Source organism: Rana temporaria, chromosome 5 (genome assembly GCF_905171775.1).
Source record: "Rana temporaria chromosome 5, aRanTem1.1, whole genome shotgun sequence".
Taxonomy (NCBI): domain Eukaryota; kingdom Metazoa; phylum Chordata; class Amphibia; order Anura; family Ranidae; genus Rana; species Rana temporaria.
In genome coordinates this window covers 388,397,721-388,421,527 of record NC_053493.1, presented here as the reverse complement: position 1 = coordinate 388,421,527, position 23,807 = coordinate 388,397,721, and positions in this window count along the sequence as shown.

Genomic DNA, 23,807 nt, shown 5'->3' with positions numbered 1-23,807 from the left:
AGGGGAAGAGGAGCATAGAAAAGGGATAAGAGAGCAAAGAAAATGGAAGGACAGCAGAAGGAGCAAAGAAAAGGGGAAGGAGAGCAAAGAAAAGGGGAAGGAGAGCAAAAAAAGGGGAAGGAGAGCAAAAAAAGGGGAATGAGAGCAAAGAAAATGGAAGGACAGCAGAAGGAGCAAAGAAAAGGGGAAGGAGAGCATAGAAAAGGGGAAGGAGAGCAAAAAAAGGGGAAGGAGAGCAAAGAAAATGGAAGGACAGCAGAAGGAGAGCAAAGAAAAGGGGAAGGAGAGCAAAGAAAATGGAAAGACAGCAGAATGAGCAAAGACAAGGGGAAGGAGAGCAAAGAGAAAAGGGGAAGGAGAGCAAAGAAAAGGGAAATGAGAGCAGAGAAAAGAGAAGGAGAGCAAAAAATGGGGAAGAGGAGCAGAGAAAAGGGATAGGAGAGCAAATAAAAGGGGAATAAGAGCAGAGAAAAGGGAAGGATAGCAATACAAAGGGGAAGGATAGCAATAAAAAGGGGAAGGAGAGCAATAAAAAGGGGAAGGAGAGCAAAGAAAATGGATGGACAGCAGAAGGAGAGCAAAGAAAAGGGGAAGGAGAGCAAAGACAGGGGAAGTAGAGCAAAGACAACAGAAGGAGAGCAAAGAAAAGGGAAGGATAGCAGAGAAAAGGGGAAGGAGAGCAGAAGGAGAGCAAAAAGGGGGGGGGGGAGAGTAGCAGATAAAATGGTAAGGAAAGCAAAGAAAAAGTTATGGAAGTATAATTATATAAAGATATTTGCACTACACTTCCTTAAAATGTTGTCTTATTTTTTGCACAGGAAAAAACATCCCCGCCCCGCACACACCCACATCCCGCCCCCGCCCCCCCACACGCCACCCCCCCCCCCCCCCCCCCGTTCCTTATTTCCATTTCAGAAAGTTGGCAACCCTAAACACAGCCCATGTACTGTATGTGTTTCCATCGCCCAGAGGCGATTCAGTTCGCATGTGTTGCGCTATATAAGTTTCTCACTCACTCACTCACTCTTCATTCCAAGTGCCCTTATACTAAGGCACAAGGGGCCAGGCAGCAATCGCTGGCATGTACTGTATGTAGACTGAAAAGTTACTGAATGAGATCACCAGCAATGAGATAAAACAAAGGCTTAAAAAACAGCTAAACTTTTTTTTTAAATAGCAATTAATATTAACACATAGTGCTTTTAGCAAACAAATGTCATTCAGTTAAAGTTTACATCTACTTCACACTGGTATGTGCATTGATATGACGCCTGTCAATTCCTATCTCCAACCTTCAGATTTATGTACTTTGGATCTGGCAGCACAAACATTTCCCTAAAACAGCATCGGCCTCAAAGAGATCATCGTGCAATCTGCTAGTTTAAAATGCTTCCACTTGTCAGCAGCTCGGTTCAAATGTTTATGTCAGTCCGGCCTGATCAAATAATCAAGGGCTGCCAATCAATCGCCTACTTTTCCTCATTCTTTTAATCTGTTCCTGTCAGCTCTTATCGAAGCACTCACTGACTTCACTGACATCATCAGACTCATCTGTAATTATACAAACTATTCCCTTGACAAAAATAATTCACACTTCATGAATTAAGTAAGCTGGAGGTCCGGCTAAGAGAGTCTGATATCATCTCTGCCATATTTTGGCTTTGGCTGGTAGATGATGAATTTCGAAATATACTCAACTACTTTCACAGTCTGTATCAGGGGTGTCAAACTCCATTTCATCGTGGGCCGCATCAGCATTAGGATTGCCTTCAAAAGGGCGGGTTGTATCTGTAAGATTAGATGTCCAACGCATCCCCTCCCCTTTACATTAGATGTCAAGAGCCACCCCACCATCAGAAGTTGAGTCCCCCCACTCTCCCTTACATCACAGTGTACCCCCCTTTCCTTATGCTGCTGCTGGGAAGAAGATGGATGCATTGCTTGAAAGCAGAAAGTAAGGGTCTGGAGTAGGACCAGATGAGGGCTGGAGCTCTCCTACAGCTGCAGAAGAGGTGCGAGGGACACAAAAAATGGCCTGGAGGGCTGGATTCGGCCCACGGGCCTTGTGTTTGACACCTGTGATCTATATACCCTGTAATGATTATTTTTCCAAAATTAAGTGTAAAGTTACTCCTATCAACAAGTAGATAAGGTAAAAGGTATTATCACAGTGGCTAACTATAATAGTGGGGATTTGGTGAGAGGACTTTGTTTAAACAAACTGGCACGATCCCCTTTGTAGAGCAAAGATTTGTATAAGGAGATTTCCCATGTGTCTCCCGATGGGGAGACTATGGGAAATTGGGATTTTTTAGTGCCCAAAAACAGTAAGGAACAAAACACAATATATAAAATACCCCCATTTTAATTTATACAATATTTAAAAAGAAAAGCTTCATAAAAAGTGATATTTCATAACCATAAACATATGATACAAACATCTGTACATCAATGGATAAGAGGAAGTATATGGATCGACACATTTCCCCTGAATAAAAGGGCTTCTTCAGAATCCACTTTTCAGTTTTTTTTAGACCATATAGCTCAAATTATAGTCACAAAACAATGTGCATATATACAGGGTGGTCCATTTATATGGATACACCAAAAGCAAAAGTTGGATTCAAAATGGCCGCCTTCAAAATGGCCGCCATGGTCACCACCCATCTTGAAAAGTTTCCCCCCTTACATATACTAATGTGCCACACACAGGAAGTTAATATCACCAACCAATCCCATTTTATTAAGGTGTATCCATATAAATGGCCCACCCGGGTGTATCCATATAAATGGCCTACCCGGGTGTATCCATATAAATGGCCCACCCGGGTGTATCTATATAAATGGCCCACCCGGGTGTATCCATATAAATGGCCCACCCGGGTGTATCCATATAAATGGCCCACCCTGTATATTGGGATAGGTTATCACACTATAGTCATCAACGTAGTATATGTCAAAGGTGAATAAATAATCACTAATAGAAAGGTTGCCACCAGCCATCAAGTGAACATGGTTTGTATGTAGCCAGATTCATGGGGCCTCGATAATATTAGTGAGAACATCCGAGTAAAAAATGGTGGATATGCCCCTATATAGGTGCAAGAAACTGGTTAGACCCCAGATTTATGTACTTTGGATCTGGAAGCACACACATTTCCCTAAAACAACATCGGCCTCAAAGAATTCATCATGCAATCTGCTAGTTTCCCCAGATGAAGACACGTGACACGTGTCGTAACGCGTAGGGATTGGACGGGAGGACGTACACCTGGAGTGACGTATACAGGCGCCTGAAACGCCGCTCGTTTTAAAGTTTTCTTTGCTGTTATTTGTCAGATCGCATGTAAGCGCAGATTTTTCCTTTATTAAACTACTTTTGGTGCTTACTACTTCACGATTGGAGTCCCCTCCTCTGTTTTTATGTTTCCCCTCTTGCTGGACATACCCATTATCTGGAGATACTGAGGACCTGGCCATGGCTATCTAATCAGGATTGGTGGAGTCTACATACAGAGGACCGGGAGTGACACCTATAGTGGAGGCATTTTATTATCCACGCGGAGGTAAGAGTCCCGGGAGCCCGGGGAGGGATTACTACACCCGTCTGGCAACATTTTTATTGGACTGTTTTGAGAACACATTAGTGACATCTCTCTGGCAGCTTATATGAACATTAGCACTTGATTTTTATTATTCACATATATTTTTCATACCACTTTGGTCATCTATCACGGTTATATCTTGGTGACCCCTATTGGATTGTCATTTATTTTACCTTGAAGTTTGAACATTTTATGTATTTTTATTTTTTGTATTTGATATTTTGAGCTTATTTGTGCTCTCTTTCACGTCTTTACAGACTGGTACTTTTATATATTTATTTTTCACTTTCTTTCACCGCGTCTGCGTGTTAGAGTGCGCAGAACTCCACTTCATTGAATCTGCTAGTTTAAAATGCTTCCACTTGTCAGCAGCTCGGTTCAAATGTTTATGTCAGTCCGGCCTAAGCAAATAATCAGTAGCTGCCAATCAATCGCCTACTTTTCCTCATTCTTTTAAGCTGTTCCTGTCAGCTCTTATCGAAGCACTCACTGACTTCACTGACATCATCAGACTCATCTGTAATTATACAAACTATTCCCTTGACAAAAATAATTCACGCTTCATGAATTAAGTAAGCTGGAGGTCCGGCAAAGAGGGTCTGATACAATCTCTGCTATATTTTGGTCTCCGCTGGTAGATGATGAATTTCAAAATATACTTAACTATTTTAACAGTCTGTATACTCTCCAACAATCGTAATGATTAAGCACAAGGGGCCAGATTCACGTACTTGCGCTGCGGCGTAACGTAAGTCATTTACGTTACACCGCCGCAAGTTTTAAGCGTAAGTGCTTGATTCACAAAGCACTTGCCTGTAAACTTGCGGCGGCGTAACGTAAATCCGTCCGGCGCAAGCCTGTCTAATTCAAATGGGGCGTGTACCATTTAAATTAGGCACGTTCCCGCGCCGAACGTTCTGCGCATTCTCCGTTAGGAAATTCCCGACGTGTTTTTTGAACGGCAACGTGCGTTACGTACTTTCGTATTCCCAGACGTCTTACGCAAAAAAAAAAATTCGACGCGGGAACGACGGCCATACTTTAACATGGGCCGTCTAATATTATACCACCTAAATAGCAAGTGCAACTTTACAACGGGAAAAAACGACTAGCGACGACGTAAGAGAATGCGACGAACGCGCGTATCTTCGTGGATCGCCGTAAACAGCTAATTTGCATACCCGATGCGGAAAACGACGCAAACTCCACCCAGCGGTCGCCGAAGTATTGCATCCTAAGATCCGAAGGCGTACGAAGCCGTACGCCTGTCGGATCTTAGCCAAATGCTGTCGTATCTTTGTTTGTGAATTGCAAATAAAGATACGACGCGGCAAATTTGAAAGTACGTCGGAGTATCAGCAGATACTCCGGCGTACTTTCTCTGTGAATCTGGCCCATGATGTTTGTGTAAAACGCGTCTACGTGACCTTGTGATGGTGTCTTTGGTGTTATCACTTTGAACAATAAAAGGCAATCGTAATTCCTGCATGTGCAGCCATTTCTTTTCTTACAAGTTTCCCACGGAAGCGTACCGGGGCTGGCACTCTACGAAACCTTCCACCTCAGGTTATCATCATACACCTGGAGCAGCGGCTCTTTTTCTTTGTGTATACTCTCCAATAATTATTTTTCCAAAATGAAGTATAACATTACTCCTATGAACAAGTAGATAGGGCAAACTGTATTGTCACGGTGGCTAACTAAAATATTATTAAAGGGGTTGTAAAGGTTTTTTTTTTTTTTTTTTTAAATAACAAACATGTTATACTTACCTCCACTGTACAGCTTGTTTTGCACAGAGTGGCCCCGATTCCTCGTCTTCTGGGGTCCCTCGGCAGCTGTCTAGGCTCCTCCCCGCAAGAGCTAACCCCCTCTCTGGGAAGCGCCCTCCCAAGGGGCTTAGACTGCAGGCGCGCTCCCATAATACAGTCGGTCCGCCCCCAGCCAATGGCTGCACTGCTATCAATCATCCAATGAAGAGCCGGGAAGCTAGCGGGTTCACAACGCAGGGCTTTCGAGGGCTCAGGTAAGTAAACGGTAGGCTGGGGGGGGGGGGCTGTAAGCGTAGGATGTTTGAAGCTTTACAACCCCTTAAAGCTGAACCAAAAGGAATAGAATGGACAGAATAGCTGCATGAGTTTGTGGAGGAATAATGCATATTTATAGTTAAAATGCAAGGTGGTAGTGTAGAAATAGGAGGTCTTAACTGATTGGTGATTTATAGGCAGATGGTAGGGAGGAGCCGTATGGGTTGGAACTGTAGTTCTGGTGGGGAGTCATTCCAGAAAGGTCAAACTGGATAAAGAAGTTGTCCCCCATTATTATATGAGAAGAAAAAATAGGACTAAATGGTTCTTTGTCATGGTAGCTTGGTGGATTTGGGGGTCTGAGGCAAACTTCCTGATGATTCAAATGGAGACTTGGTCTTCTGGAGAGGTACGTATATTTGTACATATCATATTAAAGTACATAACAAAAAACACTAGGGTTTTTTTTTTACATATCAGCAAATGTAACAGCTCTGGTGAACGGGAGTGAACCACAACTGCGGCTAGCAAGGATTTCAATGCACTTCTCTATGTGAGAATTCAGTATTGGACCCCAGGAGTCACTCCACGCATACAGGAGTTTGGGGGTTCTCTACATCATATCACTTAAACATATATAAATGCATTAGGCCACTAAGGGAGTTGGCATGAAATACCATCAACGCTTCGCATAGAAAAGTTAGAGCGAACATGTTCAACAAGTTAGGGCAAGGCCCATAATCAAATAACACTTATGTCAAGCACGTAGTAAATAGGAGTTGTAGTGACAACTAATAGTTGCATATGATAGGCAAGGATAGCTCAGGTAATTTGAGAATAGATGTCCCTTTAAGATGTTCCTTAGCAAACAGTCATAGGCACAACCGTCTATCCCAAGTAGTATGTTAATAGCTACAAGCCATAATAAATAACAGCAATTGTTTTAGTTGGAATATATACAGCAGATCTTTCTATAGTACTACAGGTGAAACAATTGCTACGTATCCGTTTGCAAGGCTTCAGTGTAGCAACAAGGGATTCCGTAGTGTAGGGTGTCAGGAAGGAAGATCTCTAAGGTTGTCCCCGGTAATGGCAGTCTGTTGCAGTTAACGTAGCAGCATTAATGCAGGAGTTGCAGGCTGGTCAGAATTGCAGCTTGGGGAGCGATGGCACCATTGGTTGTAGTGTGGCCGAGCTACGGCTGACAATAATAGAACAAGGTTTCTATTTCAATTGAATGCCTTTATAGGCAGGTAACAGGTGCAGTGCATAAGCACTGATACGAGGCAGGGCAGCGGTGATGTGCGACGCAGTTCCGCATTCCAGGCTGGAACGCACGCGACGCTGAGCGATGACATCATTGCACACATGCTGTCAGTCACTGGCTGTGTCCTCCCTTGTCACCGTTTTTTTCTTGGTGTCAGGAAAATTTGTCAGAAGTGATTCATGCAAGCAAGCAATTGAGCTGCAAGTTTGAAAATGACTTGATAAGTTATTGCTAGACTTGCCAGGCTTCACAAGTTTGTTGCACAATGACAGCAGGTCTGCATTGCATGACTCCAGATCAACTTTTTTTGCAAACATTCTGCAAGTCTTTTGCAAGTTCTGATTTAGTTATGTTGTGCAATAGTCATCCCACCACAGAGGGCACTGTGGCTGAATTCCCATACTGTAGACTTGCAGAGCTCTTGCTGTAGATTCACCACTGCAACTTTGTTCTTTGTTCAAATTTGCTACAAATTGGAAAAGTGTCAACTAGAGTCAACTTGTGCCTCAAGTGCTCTGCAAGTGTACAACTTGCCAGTGAAAATGTACAGCAAGTTATCAGACTTACAATTCAACACTGCCACAAATTTGTGGCAAGTTATCCTCGCTATCTGGGCTGATAACAGAGGAACGAAGCAATGGACAGAAAAAACACTTAGGCCCTTTCACACGGGGTGGATCAGTAATGATCCGCCTCCGTATGCTCCGTTTGCTCAGCAGGGATTGCTCCGTTGATCCCCGCTGAGCTGGCGGATGACAGGGCGGTCCCCGCACACTGTGCAGGGACCGCCCTGTCTTTTCTCCGCTCTCCCCTATGGGGGGATCGGATGAACACGGACCGTCTGTCCGCAGACGGAAGAAAAAATAGGGTTTTCTTCCGTCTGCAAAATTGGATCTTTGCGGAGATCTTTGCGATCTCATAGGGACCTATGTATGTCCCTTTTTCATCCGCACACGGATGGATGAAAAAGCGGACATACGGTCCGCATGTGTGAAAGGGGCCTAAGTGCTCTTGACTGAGACAAGCACACACTATAGAGGGATATGCTTTGCTCATATATAATGTCTGAGGTTTACAACCACTTAAAACCAGAAGTCATTACCGTATTTATCGGCGTATACCGCGCACTATTTTGCCCTGAAAATCAGGGAAAAATCGTGGGTGCGCGGTATACGCCGATACCCGCTTTCCCACCACAAGTTTGAATACTGCGCTGGCATATACCGAGCGCAGTACACTCGTGTATCTTCGGGCAGTCTCGGCGCCTCTCGCGCTGACGTCCTGAGCGTACAGGACGTCAGCGCGAGAGTTGCCGAGCCTGCCCGACGATACACGAGTGTACTGCGCTCGGTATATGTCGGCGCAGTACTCAAACTCGGCGCGGGAAACGAGCGGGGAGGACGTGAGGACGCCGCAGAAGGACGCCGGACCCGACGAAGAGGACACCCAAAGCCGCAGACGGACGCCGGACCCGATGAGGCCGCCGATGGACGCCGCGCAAGACACCAAAACTGTAAGTACAAAAAATATTTTTTCCACAGGTATTCGGGCAACTTTAGGGGTGCGCGCTATACGCCGATAAATACGGTACTTGTTACAGCCAGGCAACCAGCATTTGCAAATTTTAATGTCATTTAAAAAATTTAATGGCAGCCTAAATGTTTCTCCCAGGAATGGTTTCCTTTAAACATTTTGCACAAATGTGTTTTGCATTAATTTCTGGGAAAGGGCAAAGGGACTTCAGAGTGGCATTTTTTTTCTTAAAGTCTTAACCCTACAGCTGATGACTACGTGAGGAACGAGCCCTACATAAGAGAAAGTATTTAAAGTAAATTGCAAGGAACGTTCACCCCAGGCATAGTTGATTTATTATTTTCCATAAGTTGTGACAGATCCGACCACCTTCCTCTGCCACTGTTCTCCCTCTTCTTCTGTGTCTGGGAATTAGAGGGTGTCCCAATGAATACAACAAGGGCATCCATTTTAACTTAAAATTTAATTGTGGGCAAATATAAAAGATAAATTATCGCACATACCTGAATTTGAGTTTGTATCCAGTGTTCATTTTGGCAGCAAATTTTGATTAAGTTTTAGTCTAATGCTGCGTACACACGACCGTTTTTCATGAGGAGAAAAATGCAATTTTTTAAATTGGTCATTAAAAACGATCGTGTGTAGGCTTCAGAGCATTTTCTGCGACGTGAAAAATGGCCATTAAAATTTAGAACATGCTCTATTTTTTCTCGACATTTTTCAGGTAGTTGTTTTTCACGTCGTGAAAAATGGTCGTGTGTAGGCTTTAACGACGGGGAAAAAAACACACATGCTCAGAAGCAAGTTATGAGAAGGGAAATTTGCATAATGAAGCCCAAAGGGTGGCGCCATTCGAATGGAACTTCCCCTTTATAGTGCCGTCGTACACGTTGTACGTCACCGCGCTTTGCGCAAGCATTTTTTTTTTCACGATCGTGTGTATGCAAGGCAGGCTTGACAAGAATCACGTCGAGAAAAACTTTGTTTTTTCCATGACATTAAAAACGGTCGTGTGTAGGCGGCATTAGTCTTAGGACCAAAATGGCATTTTAGTTTTAGTCCCATTTTAGTCTTCTGCAAGTGTTTTAGTTTTAGTCGTATTTAGTCGACTCAAGCCTCGTACACACGACCGAGGAACTCGACGGGCGAAACACATCGTTTTCCTCGTCGAGTTCCTTGTTAGGCTGACGAGGAACTCGACAAGCCAATTTTCTCCATTACCAGCGAGGAAATAGAGAACATGCTCTCTTTTTGGCTCGTCAAGTTTCTCGACAGTTTCCTCGACGAAAATGTACACACGACCGGTTTCCTTGGCAAAAAAATATCTCCCAGCAAGTTTCTTGCTGGTTTTTGCCGAGAAACTCGGTCGTGTGTACGAGGCCTTAATCTTCAGGACATTTTAGTCAACTAAAATGCCCTTGTTGTTTTAACTTTGGATAGTAAAACATTTTTTTTCTGCCAGTAAATACCTTAAACAGTCAAGTTCCTGTTTCTTGTCTGGAAAAAAGCCTAGGCTTATGGCCTACATTTTAGTTGACTAAAATATCCAGTACATTTTTAGTCGACTAAAACCAAAATGCCATTGTTGTTTTACCTTTGGATAGTAAAACATTTTTTTTTCTGCCAGTAAATACCTTAAAGCGGGGGTTCACCCTAAAAACAATTTTTTAACATTATATTGAGCTCACTCTCGACATTGACAGTATGCCAATTTTTTTTATTTTTTTTGCTGTACATAACTCGTATAGCTATTTTCTTACCCGGCTTCCGGGTAGTGAATCCCGCGGGAGTGGGCGTTCCTATGCAGCAGTTAGTGATTGAAGTGATGACAAAAACTACCACCCCTGTCGCATAAGGAGCGCCACGAGTTGCCGAAAGAAGCCTAACGTCGGTACGCAGGCGCCGTATAGCGCTGACTCGACATTCGGCTTCTTTCGGCAACTCGTGACGCTCCTTATGCGACGGGGGTGGTAGTTTTTGTCATCACGTCAATCACTAACTGCTGCATAGGAACACCCACTTCCACGGGATTCACTATCCGGAAGCCGGGTAAGAAAATAGCAATACCAGGTATGTACAGCAAAAAAAAAAAACGGCATACTGTCAATGTCGAGAGTGAGCTCAATGTAATGTTAGAAAATTGTTTTTAGGTTGAACCCCCGCTTTAAACAGTCCACTTCCTGTTTCTTGTCTGGAAAAAAGCCTAGGCTTATGGCCTACATTTTAGCTGACTAAAATCTCCAGTACATTTTTAGTCGACTAAAACCATTTAAGTCGACTAAAACAAATTTTAGTCATCTAGAATCGAATGGGTGTAGTTAAATTGTAATGCATTATTCTACAATTTCCAAACTCATATACAGCTGGAGTGAAAAATCTAATATATTATTACATATGTTATTGAGGTATGAACATGCACTACAGACCAGTGTTAATTTTTATGTCAAATTTCAATTTAGTTTTAGTCTTAGGCCTCGTACACACGGCTGAGAATCCCATCATAAAAAACGTTGTTTTTCTTGACGGGATTCTTGTCAAGCTTGACGGGACACATACAACACGTACGACGGCAGTATAAAGGGGAAGTTCGATTCCAATGGCGCCACCCCTTGGGCTCCTTTTGCTAATCTCGAGTTACTGCGTGTTAGTTAAAAGTTTGGTGAGAGACGATTCACGCTTTTCAGTCTTCGTGCTTTCAGATTGTTTTCTGCTGTTCAGAATGCTGACGAATGTGCTATCTCCATTACGAACGCTAGTTTTACCAGAAGGAGCGCTCCCGTCTCATACGCGATTCTGAGCATGCATGTTTTTTTAAGGCTCGGAAAAGCATACACACAAACGGTTTTCTTGTCGTAAACCAGCCTGACGAGAATCACGATGAGAAAATTGAGACTCCCGACGAGAAAATAGAGACCGGGTTCTCTTTTTTTCTCGTCGAGATTCACGACGAGAAACCATACACACGAACGTTTTTCTCAGCAAAAAGCTCTGCCAGCAGTTTTCTTGCTGGTTTCTTACCGAGGAAACCGGTCGTGTGTACGAGGTTTAAGTCTTTTGACCAAAATGGCATTTTACTTTTAGTCGTATTTTAGTCATCTCAATTGTTTTAGTTTTAGTCGTATTTTAGTCATCTCAATTGTTTTAGTATTAAGTTAGTCGACTAAAATGTTTTAGTCAGTTTTAAACAACGAAATTAACACTGTTTGTATCAGCTTGTTGCACTCCCTATACAGCAGAGCTCTAATTAACCACTTCCTCACTGGGCACATATACCCCTTCCTGACCAGGTGAAATTTCAGCTTGTTGCACTGCGTCACTTTAACTGACAATTGCGCGGTCGTGCGACGTGGCTCCCAAACAAAATTGACGTCCTTTTTTCCCCACAAATAGAGCTTTCTTTTGGTGGTATTTGATCGCCTCTGTGGTTTTAATTTTTTGTGCTATAAACAAAAATAGAGCGACAATTTTGAAAAAAAAACAATATTTTTTACTTGTTGCTGTAATAAATAGCCAGATTTTAAAAAAAAAAAAATGTTGTGAAATATTTTGACAACTGTGGTAGGAGAACTCTGATTGGCTCTGATGCAAAAGAAGGGTGGAGAAAGTATTTGCGAATATCTGGAAATCGAATATTCGCGAATACTTTCTCCACCCTTTTTTTGCATCAGAGCCAATCAGAGTTGTCAAAATCTCGCAATCAATTTCGCATTCGCATTAGCGAAATTTCGATAAAATATCACCAATATTCGATTTCCGAATATTCGCGAATACTTTCTCCGCCCTTCTTTTGCATCAGAGCCAATCAGAGTTCTCCTACCACAGTTGTCAAAATATTTCACAACATTTTTTTTTTGATAAAATATTCCGAATATTCGATTTCCGAATATCCGAGAATAATTTCTCCGCCCTTCTTTTGCATCAGAGCCAATCAGAAAAAAAAAAAAAAAATCGCAAAATGTTCGCAATAAATTCGCATTAGCGAAATTTCGCAATTTTTTTTTATATTCGGAATAGCGAATATTGGCCGCGAAATTCGAGATATTCGCGAATACTCGAATATGCCATATTCGAGCCGAATATTCGCAATACGAATATTCGTGAGCAACACTACTGAAAATGTCAGGAGTGGATGGACACAAACGCAAATCAGTTGCCATTTCATCTGTGTATTTAGCTGTTTCCCAGGAGTTCAGCTTTATATCAGCTCAAGAGAAAGTTGAGCTGAGATTTAAAAAATTCAGCCTCTCTATTGTTTCCAATTATAAGAACATGTAGGTTTTAACACACAGAATAAGAATAAAAATGCCTTCAAGGAATAACATTAGAAATGGGTTAACAGAAAGCCCAATCGACAAATGGAAGAAATTTAGAAGGACATCTCCAAGGTAATGATTTTACTTTGAAAACGCAGAAAGTGACAGAAGAAGTCATGACATGAATAATTGACTCCATTCCCTAAGGATCGTTAGAGATTAATAGAAGTCACATAGCTAAAGGGGAAAAGGCCATTAATGGTTTTAACAATAGGACAGTATTTTTGAAAATTTTTATTTAAACTCTGATGCCGCATACACACGATCATTTTTTGGCATGAAAAAAAACGACGTTTTTAAAAACGTCATTTAAAATGATCGTGTGTGGGCTGGACATCGTTTTTTATCTTCTGAAAAACGACAAACAAAAAAAAAAAATTCGAACATGCTGCATTTTTTAACGTCGTTTTAACCTCCCTGGCGGTATGATTCTGTCAGAAAAAACATGCTAAAAGCGGTACCATTATTTGCAAGGAAATTTGGCGTTTTATATTGTAGGTCTGTAATTTTTAGAAATAACTCACTTAAATCTGACCAAACAAGCTTCTAATAGGCATCCCGGGTATGACATTTTTTTAAAAACAAAATTATAAATTATAATATAATAAATAATTATAAATAATTATAACAAATAATAATATAATTATAATAAAAATTATTCAATAATGTAATCAAATCAAAATCACTGAAATTTGCTCAGTTGCAGAATTGTTGCTGTCATTATTTTTTTTTTTTATGACGAATTTCCCCACAAATCGCTATCGCACAATTCTGCAAGTGATTATAATTTATTATCGCTGTTTTTTAGCTGATCTAAAACTATTTTTGACATAAAGGGACACTTTTGGTTGCTATGGACAATCTACAGTTTGCAGGGAGAAAGAAACGTTTTTATTATATAAAATGACATGCATGACACTGGACAGACCACTAGGGACAAGGGGTGTGTGTATTTTTTACATACAGTACTGTAATCTATAAGATTACAGTATACTGTATGTAAGGTGTTTGTTTACTTTTTTGAATTTGGCGCCGTTCTCCGTCCCCGTGCGTCGTAACGTCGCAGGGAACGGAGATCGGCGTCACACGGAGGCACTGTGTGAATCGAGCGAGGTCCCACTCGCTCACACAGCGCGGTGGCATCGCTGGATCCAGGGACAAGGTAAGTAACTTGTGCCTGTGGATCTAGCGAGGCAAGCCCGAGTCTGACTCGGGGTTTCCGCTCGCAGCAGGAAAATCTAACCCCGTGTCAGACTCGGGAAGACCGCCAGGCAGGTTAAACAATGTCGTTTTTCGGGTAGTAAAAAATAATCGTGTGTGGGCAAAAACAACGTTTTAAACCCGCGCATGCTCAGAAGCAAGTTATGAGACGGGAGCGCTCGTTCTGGTAAAACTACCGTTCATAATGGAGTAAGCACATTCATCACGCAGACAGAAAAGCGTGAATCGTCTTTTACTAACAAGGAATCAGCTAAAAGCAGCCCAAAGGCAAATAGAACTTCCCCCCTAGAGTGCCGTCGTACGTGTTTTACGTCACCGCGCTTTGTTCAACCTTTTTTTTTAAAAACGATGGTGTGTGGGCAACGTCGTTTTTAATGATGAAGTTGGAAAAACTTTGTTTTTTGGACATGCTGAAAAACAAAGTTTTTTTCATGCCGAAAAATGATCGTGTGTACGCGGCATGAGTGCCTTGACGGGGTCTGCAGCTTACACATAACGGGATTCATTTGCATTGGACTGTAGAGGAATTTGTTTGGGAAGAGCAGAGACCGTGGCTGCATTATGTGCCATAAGCTATTTTGATCTTGCTTATGAGATCAAGAAATCCGGTAAGCGGCAGTGATTTCACACTTTCCTTGGGTGTTTCGTTTTTCACCATTGCATTGCACGTTTGGAAAGGAACTTATGAGCACTGGATTTATTGGACTTTATTTTGGACTATAATTTCATTAAATTTTTGTTTACACTGTCATTCATTTGTATATTTCGTTACAAATCGCACATAGATGTGACAGTTTCCTGCGAGTAATTAGTGTCATTCAGATGTTCCACTGACAGGCACTGCCTCATTGGGCTTTAGGATTTTATATTTTATCATTTCATCTACCTCTTCTCCATTAGAGGGTGAAGAGTAGATAATCCTTAATACACATACAGGGGCAGATCCACAGAGATCTGCACCGGCGCAGCATATGGGAGATACGCTACACCGCTGTAACTTACTTTTTTAAACTTCGAATCCTCAAAGAATTTGCGACGTAAGTTACGGCGGCGTAGTCTATCTCTCGCGGCGTAAGGGCGCCTAATTCAAACCGGCGAGTAGGGGGCGTGTTTCATTTAAATAAAGCGTGTCCCCGCACCAAATGAACTACGCTTGCGCTTGCTCCGTCCCTAAATTTCCCGTGCATTGCGCTAAATGACGTCGCAAGGACGTCATATTTTTTAACATAGACGTGAATTACGTCCATCCCGATTCATGGACGACTTACGCCAAAAAAAAAAAATCTAAATAAACGCGGGAACGACGGCCATACTTAACATGGCAAATCTAACTATACGCCGCAAAACACCAGCTTTAACTATACGCCGGAAAAAGCCGACTAGAGACGACGTAAGAGAATGCGACGGCCGCGCGTACGTTCGTGGATTGTCGGAAATAGCTAATTTGCATACTCAACGCAGAAAACGACGAGAACTCCACCCAGCGGACGCCGAAGTATTGCATCTAAGATCCGAAGGCGTACAAAGCCATACGCCTGTCGGATCTAACCCAGATGCCGTCGTATCTTGGTTTGAGGAAATTTGAAAGTACGCCGGCGTATCAGTAGATACGCCGGCGTACTCGCTCTGTAGATCTGCCCCACAGGTTGTCTTTTTGTTTTCATTCACAAATTTTCACTCTTTGTCATTTTTGCATTTTTTACATTGCAGCGCAGCCATTATTCTTTTATATTTGTTTTCCCAAGATTTATCTTACTTGGTTGGTTGCAGCAGCACATTGTGTTTAACACACGTTAACCAATTTTTTTGGAAGACAGCGCAGTATTACTTACACCACATTTTGCAATCAATTTAATGCCTATACCCCCATCATTGTGTGCTAATGTTAAAAATGTTATCTCTTGACAGATCATCTGAATCTGTAGAAAATGTATAATGTATTTATGTCTATTTATTTATTTTGAATTGTAGTATATAGTGTGGTCACGGCAGACCTGAGGTGTACGGCTTAGTTATCACTCTCACCCGCTCCTCTAGCTCGAACTGTTATTCTCTGATTTGGTGTCCAGCGTGAAGTGCTTACAGATGGTTGCCGTTTAGCCATGCCCCCGACATGTTTCGTCATTCAGACATATCTGTGGGTATGGCCAAAAGGTTTGTAAAGGTAAAAAATGTTTTTCCTAAATAGCTTTCTTTACCTTAGTGCAGTCCTCCTTCACTTACCTCATCCTTTCATTTTGCTTTTAAATGTCCTCATTTCTTCTGAGAAATCCTCACTTCCTGTTCTTCTGTCTGTAACTCCACACATTAATGTAAGGCTTTCTTCCTGGTGAGGAGTGTCATGCTCGCCCCCTCCCATGAGGGGGCGAGCAGGTGATTCAGGACGCTCTCTATGTTGCAGATAGAGAAAGGAGCTGTGCGTTAGTTGGCTTTTTGACTCTCCTGCTCGCCCCCTCCCCCCTCAAGGGAGGGGGCGAGCACGACACTCCTCACCAGGGAGAAAGCCTCCCATTACTGTGTGGAGTTACAGACAGAAGAACAGGAAGTGAGGATTTCTCAGCAGAAATTAGGACATTTAAAAGCAAAATGGAAGGATGAGGTAAGTGAAGGAGGACTGCACTAAGGTAAAGGAAGCTATTTAGGGAAAACATTTTTTACCTTTACAAACCCTTTAAAACATTTTTTACCTTTACAAACCCTTTAAGGCGCAGTGGTGGTACTTCAAGTGTGGGCGTATGAGACTTGCTGACCATCAGCCATAAATATATACAAAAGCATACATATAAAAAAAAATACAAAATCAAACTTCAATACAATATAAACAATAAAGCTATAGTGACAGACATAAAAACAACTAGCGATGATTTTTATACGAGGGACACCAAATAACCGGACATTCCCAAAAGTGGCAGGTCCTCTTTTTCGATGGGACAATTTTTTTTTTCATTTTTGGAGCCCTATAGGTTTATATAGCACAGTAACATATACAAAAGTGTAGCTACTTTCTCCTGATATTACTGCAAGGCATTCTGGGAGAATGCAGAAAAGCAGGAGCTCCAGTGGATGTTGGAGTCTGTTATATCACATCATGTTTGGGTGGTATTTTTTTATTTATCCTGCTAGTTTTCATCCCTCCTCTTACTCCTGTTCGATGGATCAAAGTCTAGCCTCTTAGAAACCCTTTTCTTGTCAAGATTTAGCACACACAACCACATGTGCCTAATGGTTACAGTATGCACCATCTTGCTGTAATGCTCAACTCACGTAGTCGCTCTTTCATTACGTTAATTCCACATCTGCAAAATTAGGGAGAAAGCTCACAGGTTAACAATCCTTCCACACAAGCCTCCTAATGGTTTTCCCAAGGATTTAGAATATTGGATGGATCCAAAGAAAAACATGTTAGTGTCAGCCTACCCCGCAGGAGCCTCTAATGACCGTCACTATATGCTTTAGCAATCTATTAGTCCAGATGCTTGCTTGCGGCACAAAACAACACTTGCTAAATTAATATATTATTTATTCTCACCCTAGGATTATCCAATTATCCAATCAGGGATACTTACTATCATTGAAATTCCCCTAAATGTTATTGGTGCTGGACCAAGAACCAAAAGCAAATGAAGCCAGAGAATGACCAAATTCATCAGGCACCATTTATAATTAAATATCCCCTTTGTGTAGACTTAAGCAGGCCATAGATGGTGCAAATTTGCATGATTCCCCCATCAACACAGATAGTGCTGACAGGGGTATCCCTCCTGCTAAGCAAATGACTGCACCCGGTAGGGGGGTGGGGGGGATCCAGGGAAGTCGGGAGAAGACAGTGATTCTTGCTAGCGGCTATAGCAGCCACTATCGATAATTGCAAGTGAATCAACCCAAGTTGATTGATCGATCGACTTGGTACTTTCAGCCTGCCCATACACGGTTCACATCTCGGCCGGTTCCTGCTGAACCAGCTGAGATTCGAAGCGTCTTACCTTTTAATATTCAGGGACTATTTTTCCCTGACAGGGATACACGTTGCAAGGTTTTTAGCAGTCTTTAGGCTCCATGTACATTAGCGTTTTTTTAAGCTCCTAGAAGCTGTTACAGTAAAACCTTGGTTTGCGAGCATAATTCGTTCCAGAAACATGCTTGTAATCCAAAGCACTTGTATATCAAAGCATTTTTTTTACAGGGTATAAAAGAGAGAAGAGAGGCGCCTCTAATGCCCTGTACACACGATCAGTCAATCAGATGAGAACGGTCTGATGTATTTTTCCATTAGTTAACCGATGAAGCTGACTTATGGTCAGTCGTGCCTACACACCATCGGTTAAAAAAACGATCGTGTCAGAACGCAACGACGTGCTGAAAAAACCGAAGTTCAATGCTTCCAAGCATGCGTGGACTTGATTCTGAGCATGCGTGGATTTTTAACCTACATGCGTGCCTACAAACGATTGTTTTTTTTTTCTATCGGTTAGGTATCCATCGGTTAATTTTAAAAGAAGTTTAAAAAATTTTAACCGATGGATAAATAACCGATGGGGCCCACACACGATCGGTTTGGTCTGATGAAAACGGTCCATCAGATTGTTCTCATCGGACCAAACCGATCGTGTGTGGGCCCCACACACTTATGCTGTGTACGCAGCATAAGTGTAGCAATAAGTTGCTAAATGTTGTACCTTCATTAAATGTAACCATAATACTACACTTAGAGGAGCCTCTCTTCTTTTTTTATACTCAGTTGTGACATGACGCTACTCTTATATCAAGACATCGCTTGTATATCAAGGCAAAATTTATTAAAACATTTTGCTTGTCTTGCAAAACGCTCTCAAACCAAGTTACTCTCAAACCAAGGTTTTATTGTATTAGCTTTTTTTCTGCTCCTAGAAGCTAAATAGTTTTATCCTATGTGTCCATGCACACTTCTTTAGGCTATTAGCATGTTGTAACCTTCAGAGTCTAGGAGCAGAAAAAAAAATGTTTTTTGGAGAGTTTCTTGGAGCATTTTTCTAGCAGAAAAGCTCTCAAACGCTCCTAAATGCTGCTAAATGCTGCTAAACGCTTTTTTCTGTTTTTTTTAATGGAACTGCAAAAAATGCTAATAAAACACTAAAGCTCCTAAACACCACAAAAAACGCTATTACCAGCATTTTTTTTTTTATATCCACCGCTTTTCCCCAGCATTTTTTTTAGCCTAAAAGCAACGCTAGTGTGCATGGAGCCCCAAGGGCCAGATTCACGTAGCTCAGCGGATCTATAGATCCGCTCGTTCTACGTGAATTAAGATCCGCTCCCGCAAGTTTAGGAGGCAAGTGGCTAATTCACAAACCACTTACCTCCAAACTTGCGACGGCGGATCCTAAATCCCCCAGCGGAATTCAAATTCCGCGGCTAGGGGAGTGTCATATTTAAATCAGGCGCGCTCCCGCGCCGATTTAAATACGCATGCGTCGTCCGGGGAATTTCCCGGCGTGCATTGCTCCCACTGACGTCAATAGGACGTCAGTGGTTTCGATGCGTACGCAAACTACGTAGTTCCGTATTCGAGAACGACTTACGGAAACTACGTAAAAAAATACAAATCGACGCGGGAACGACGGCCATACTTAACAATACTTACCCCTGCTTTTAGCATGGGTAAGTATACGACGGGTACCGCGCTACGGAAACGACGTAAGAACACAGCGTCGGGTCCGCGTACGTTCGTGAATTTCGCGTATCTCGCTGATTTACATATTATTCAGTGTAAATCAGCGGGAACGCCCCCGGCGCCATTTTTAATTCAAAAAAAAGATCCGACAGTGTAACACAGTGTGACACTGTCGGATCTCAGCCCTATCTATGCGTATCTGATTCTATGAATCAGGTGCATAGATAGGACTAGAAAAAATCCGAGATACGATGGTGTATCTGAGATACACCGTCGTATCTGCTTCGTGAATCTGGGCCCTAAAGTGTAAGTAAACGCCGCTATAGTTTTCAGCCAAGGAAGCTGCCATCTTGGCCTATGATGCTGCACATGTGATCAGTTATGAAACCAGCCATTGGAAGGTTTGGCAGTTTGGTTGAGAGCACAACCAAGGGAGTGTTACATTTCCGGCATTTGTGCCGCAAATAAATCTGTTTTACGGATGGGTTTACTACCACTTTAATCCAGATTCTAACCTGCTTATGGTCAACAGAGGCCACGGAAGAGTGATGGCAAAAAAAAAATGCCAGAAGAGATGTTGTAATTAGTCAACGAGTGGATTAAACATTCTTGCGAAAAAACATAGTCCACCAATTTTTTTATGTATTTATTAGGGCTGTGCAAATTAACTTTTAATTAATCGATTAATCTTTCATTTTTTTGATCGATCAAAATCTTTTTGATCGATTTAAAATTCTTTTGATCGGTACTCACCTCTCCGCCGGCTTCTGGGCCTTCAGGGAGTTTCGTCGGAGATCCGGTGACGTCACAGACACCGGCGGGGCTTGCCGTGACCATCTGAAGGGCTCCTTTGCTGTGCCTTCATATCTGCATTCTGGCGGGACCTTACTATCTGCCACACGCAAGGGCTGTTACACTTCCCTCTATCAACCTGGGATTCTACAGCCATCCACTGGGAGTTGTGATAGTTCCCTTCATGGGACATCTACATGCCGATGGACTGATGTTAACCTCTCCTCATCTGGATTCAGCAGTGGTATCGTTGTACACATTTTTATACCAGTATCATACTTAGCTACATGTTTTTATGACTGCTTTTAGTACCATTTGGTATTACTCGCACCATTTTTACAGTTTATGTAGCTACATCGATTTTTTCTCCAGTGCAATATTTATTTTGTTACCTACTTGAAGACTATAAAAGTTTTAATGCTATTCCCATCGAGCGCTGCATTTGTGTGTTTTTTGTATCCTGCTATCCATTTTTCCAGTGGTTGGTAGCTGCACTGGGAATCAGCCTGCAAGGAGATCAGCTAAAAGTAGTTGGATCTGTATGTGCGTTATAATTAATCAAAATTAGTCGATTAATCGATTAAAAAAAAAAACGATTAATCGAACAGAAAAAATTTGATCAGTAACAGCCCTAGTATTTATCTATTTTGACAAAAAAAAAAAAAAAGATTTAGTCTAAGCATAGATCTCTGTTTGTCCCAAGAATGTTTGATCCACTTGTTGACTAACGTATTTATCGGGGTATAACGCGCACTTTTTTTCCCTTAACATCAGGGGAAAATCGTGGGTGCGCGTTATACGCCGATCCTGTCTTTGTCGGCTGTCTCAGAGCGCCGCCGACAAAGACCGACAAAGACCGAGCCGAGTGTACTGGGCACTCAGCTAGGCGCGGCTAGGCTCGGCCACGCTCGACTCCGCCCGCAGTCACACGAGAGGAGCCGAGAGAAGCCGAACACACCAGAAATCCGGCTCTGCACAGCTCGACCGAGGTGCCAAACTCAAACAGACGGACGCCAGACAAGGCCGCCGATGGACGCCGGGCAAGACAGCAGACGGACACCACCAAGGCTGGACGGACCCCACGCAAGGCCGCAGACGGACGCCGGACAAGGCCGCCGATGGACGCCGGGCAAGACAGCAGACAGACACCGACAATGCTGGACGGACTCCGCGCAAGGCCACAGACGGACGCCGGACAAGGCCGCTATGCCGGACAAGGCCGCTGATGGACGCCGGGCAAGACATCCAAAATGTAAGTTTTTTCCTTAAACTTCCCTTCTAAACTTGGGGTGCGCGTTATACGCCGGCGCACGCTATACCCGATAAATACGGTAATTACTACCTCTGCTGGTAGTCTACTCCAAAGGTCAACTACCCTGTCTGACTTTTCCTCACAGTGGAGAGATTTCCTTTTTTTATTCCGTTTCCCCAACGGGACAAAAAAAATGTCTGAGGGCACTCAACATTTCAACCTACCCACTCTTCCCAAAATAAAAACAAAAAATGAAACATGACTGGCTTTAGATACAACGTAAATAACTATTAACCCAAAAGGAAACCTTTTACCGTCAATGGGTCTCCCCGCGTTTTATTATGTATTAGGGCAAGCCAACAAAGATACATTTACTTTTAACAACTTCATGGCTGCAAAATGCCTTCTAAAGTCCTCAAGCAGAATGCCCTGTCCCACCTTAATTAATGTTGTAGCTAGTAGTGCCTAACTGCACGTTGCTAGTACTCTGACCCTGCTGTCAAACTGACAAATTAGTCAAGAGTTAATTATAGAGTTATGATCAGGTCACACATACTGAAGCTGGTCTGGGCACCTATAATCCATTTACTCCTGGTTTCAAAATGGTTACAGATAGAATTTATTCAGTCCTGTCACTTTTAATTATAGTAATATGATAATCGCTAAAGTATTTCCTGTCTTTTTCCTTTATACTTCAAATGTTTTTTCCTTCTACTATATAGGGGTTTCACCTTCCATATCTTGTCTTTCACTTTCAGGAAATGTTTAGTACAATTTGGATGTAAATGTATTCTGAATTGTTCCTGTCATTCCATGAAAGACTCGGAGAGTTGTCCCCTTCACCTCTCTTCCGGCAGTAAGCATAGGTTGCAGCTTGTGAACTTCTTAGATGCTCTTACATTGAGGTCACCCCTTTTCTCTAACTAGGGTTTAGCAATGAAACCTCCTCCAGATGTTGGGAGGGCAGCTGTTAAGGAACTGAGTTACTTCCAATCTGGGAAATGGCATAACCAACAAGGTAACATTCTGTATAATTTGTTCTCCGGAGACCAGGATACAAAAGTTTGAACACAAGTTGAGCTTTAAACTGAAGTTGGCTGATTAAAATTAAGCAGTATAACCAAGTGTCATAGTAAAACATACTGGGCCAGATTCATAGAGAAATACGTTGCGCAGCGGCGGCGTAACGTATCCCATTTACGTTACACCGCCACAGGTTTACAGCGTAAGTGCCTGATTCACAAAGCACTTACCTGTAAACTTGCGTAAATCCGCTCGGCGCAAGCCCGCCTAATTCAAATGGGGCGGGCACCAATTAAATTAGGCGCGTTCCCGCGCCGAACGTACTGCGCATGCTCCGTCCGTCAAATTACCCGACGTGCATTGCGCTAAATGACGTCCAGCGCCATTCACGAACGACTTACGCAAACGACGTGAAATTTAAAATTTCAACGCGGGAACGACGGCCATACTTAACATTGCTTAGACCACCTAGAGGGCATACTTAGTTTTACGCGACGCATCTCTACAGAAACGACGTAAATTTAGATCGACGGGCAAAGCGGACGTTCGTGAATCGCCCTAACTAGTCATTTGCATATTCTACGCCGACCGCAATGGAATCGCCACCTAGCGGCCGGCCTAGAATTGCAGCCTAAGATCCGACGGTGTAACACAGTTACACCTGTCAGATCTTAGGTCTATCTATGCGTAACTGATTTTATGAATCAGTCGCATAGATACGACAATCGTTTCTCAGAGATACAACAGCGTCGTATCTCTTTTGTGAATCTGGCCCACTGTACCTAATACAGTATGTAACATATTTCCTTTATTTATTTATTTTTCCTTTATTTTTATGTTTTGGGGGGAAAAAAAAAAACATTCCTCTTTTTTGGTCTGGTAAATATGTGTAAATAGTTCTTATGCATTTTATGGGATTAATTTTCTAAATTAGTTGAATTGTATTGTGTATTCTTAGTAAATATTATGTATGAAGCTGTTTTTACTATATTATGTGCAAAAAAAGTAGCACATGATTGGTTAAATAAAGCTTTACCTGATCGACTTTAAGTGATTGAAATGGTAATGAAAAAAAACATGTCTATACTTACCTGCTCTATGCAATGGAATTGCACAGAGCGGCC